Here is a 3,265-nt window from a genome sequence, read left to right as displayed (position 1 = left end):
CATTTTGCCAGCCATTACAATATACGTGCTGAAAAGTCTGGCATCTCCCGTATTTTATACCATTGAAGGGCAATAAGAGAAGTCATTTTTGGTGCATTTTATTATTAATCAATATAAATGAGTAGAATTTGATCCTCATATAAATAATACAGTCAGATTGGTTGGGTGGAGTGGGAGAAAATAGGAAAGTCATTAAAGCTATAAACATAAAATTCCTCACACTACATTGCTTCTCCCTAACCTAAATTAAGGAATGTGGACTTGGACTAATACCTCGAGTACGAACGACTTGCCCGTGGACAGACAGCTCATCAGGTCTCTTATTTTCTCCATTCGGATGAGACCTTCGCCTGGTAAATTCCATCTGACCACAAGAAGTCATTGTATATATTTAATTTCTTTCTCTTGTGCAGAGCTAATTCTGTGCCATACATGTGCAAAACCCCATGACAACAGATGAGTCAATAGGAGAAAGAAGCAAGGGACAATTTCAGGAAAGGAGGACATTGATGTACTGCAGTTCAGCAGCTTTTAATGCTACTAATGATATTTTCTGCGCAATAAAGAAGCTCATCGCCAGAAAATGCAGATTTTGAAAATAAAAAGAAAGATTAAAAACTTCAAAATCTATTGCATGAAGCGATTGTGTGATAACAAGAATCACGAAAATAAGCAAATCAGTCCATATGATTGTATGTACAGCCTTGCTTACATCCACTGACTCGAAGTGACGATGCAGAATCATGGATATGTCTTTGTTTGAAGACAGAAGTTTTCTAAGTCATGGGATAAAACCACATACAGCTTCACGAACAATGTTTGGGAAATGTCAGTATAAAAGGTATGCTAAAGTGTAAAAACCATTCTCTCTATGTATAAACCCTGGACAATGATATTTTGACAAAGGAATTTTGTTAAATGATACGGCAGTGAGGGTGCTTTTCTGACTTAAAATAAAATAAAAGAGGAAGAAGCCTGAATTTCATTCAGACTGGTTCCAGAATAAAACATCACACATATCATTACATAACTATATAAAACAATTATAGTACAATGTGACAGGTCTTCTTAAGACCTAGCGCTGCAGATTCCATATTCAGTATTCTCTATTCAAATCTATCTTAGGGTTTATGGATGACAGTTTTCATGAAGGTATTGAGGGGAAAAAAAATTGCTACAGTTCATCCCTGGAAAGGACTCACTGACAGGTAGTCTTGAATATGACCTCGTATATTGGGATTAAAATACTAAAATTTACATTAATATACCTTACGACATTTTATGCAGTTTAAGCAACATTCATAAACTGCATTCACAAATGTTCATGTTTTAGGGCTTAGACATTTTTTATATTCAACTTATTTACAGACCCTTGCTTATTTTCAATTTGATCTGCAACGAGTATTTAAAGTTGAGACATGAGAAGCTCAGTAGATCTTAAATATTGCATGAAATTCAGTCTTTCATAACATTCACTGATCTTCCTACATTTAGTCGAGTAAACCATTTTTGTTCAGTTAAGAATCATATGATTCCCCACTTTACCCAAATGTCGCTCTCCTGCCCCCACAACAAAAGAAAAGTAGGCCCCCCCCCCCCCCCCCCACCCCCCCCCCCCCCCCCCCCCCACCCCCCCCCCCCCGACTCGCACCCCAAACACTTTTTGAAATTTTCTCCATCTTAGGAATTGCTAGTCTTACGTTCAAGGACGAACAAAGTTAATCATGAATATCTTTTAATTTTAGTCTAACAACATTCAATGGAAAATCAAGGCTCATACAAAGAAAAATAATGTTAATCATGTTGGTAATTCTTATAAAATCACTCAGGTTCATAGTCTAAATCAGGATTCTGGAACAACATTTTTGTAGGCTCTTGTTGAAAGGTACACTACGATAAGATCAACTGAAGAAATCCTATGCTGTCCTCTCAACATGGCATTCAACTAAGTGCCCTTTGTGCAATGGTTAGAATATGCCTGAAGAAACCAGAAGGGTGGAAATAATTCCTTCAGTGACCCCATCCTCAAAATACCAGAGCAAGTCTAACCACTCATGTACATGCATCATGTATTTGGGAGACGCACACCTACAGCATTGCACATTCCATGTCTGTTTTGGGTTGCGTGATATAATATGGTTAATCATTGTTATTCTGATCATTTTTGTTTCTCATTATAGTGTTACGAGGGTAATTTTTCCTGCAAAGAAAAATTGAACTGCTTTGACCAGGCAGGGCATAAAAGAATCTACATGTTTGGACTTTCCCAGTTCCTTTTTCTGTCCATTTGTTTTGTGATTTTCTACGAAATTTTACAAAGCAATATCTCAATCTACATAGGGTTTCTTAACCAGCAAAAATTACTTCAAGCGTGAGAAAAATACTGGGTAATCAATTATTCGTATTCTCAATACTATTTTGATTCAGGTATACTTTTATAATGAGATTGGATGAAATGTGAATAATCATTATTGAACAGATTTCGTCATGAAACAGTGAACTACTAAACAGTATAATTAATAAATAGTATTTTGAGTGAGTCCATAGTAAAGTAACAGAAAAAATTCCCCTTTTTTAAATGACAAAGAGTGCCGAGAATAAACATACACCTCTGTATTATCTTTCAGATATTACAAAAGCTTATGGTATTTAATAATTCTAGGTAGATTAAAGTTGGTTTTTACCATCAAAATACTATCATGTCATATAATCATGAATGTTTTTGTTTTCATCTAGATGATTAGTAGTCAACTAATTGAATAATAATACTGTAACTCTTACAGAGTGCACGAACAAAGAACAGACACATTTATTGAAACATAATATGTAAAATCCAGTTTCCGCTGATAAATTTCTTGTATTATCTGGAGATTCAGTCTGTGGAAGTCTCCTGTCAGGGATGTTTCCCATCAAACAGACTAACGGTAAGTATTATTTTTGTAAGCTAACTCCCATAGTCCTCATTATAGAGGGCTCCTGTACTTTCGACTGATAACTATGATGTAGCCTCTCTCTCCTTATTCATTTCATAATTGTGACCTTCAGGCTATAGCATTTAGCGTAAGTGATATCACTCTAGATTCCTCATCATCTTCATTATTATTAACGTTTTTACGTCAGATTTTCCCTTTATGGGGCAACAGATGTGGTGGATTCTCTCCACTCACTTTTGTCAGGGCCACTTTCCGTCTGAATTCCCAACTGGTCTAAATCTTCATCCATTTCCTTTCATTTTCAGCGCATTTATAATGATCTCGTCTTGCAA

This window comes from Macrobrachium nipponense, chromosome 37, assembly GCF_015104395.2.
Source record: "Macrobrachium nipponense isolate FS-2020 chromosome 37, ASM1510439v2, whole genome shotgun sequence".
Lineage (NCBI taxonomy): Eukaryota > Metazoa > Arthropoda > Malacostraca > Decapoda > Palaemonidae > Macrobrachium > Macrobrachium nipponense.
This window is presented reverse-complemented; position numbering follows the sequence as displayed.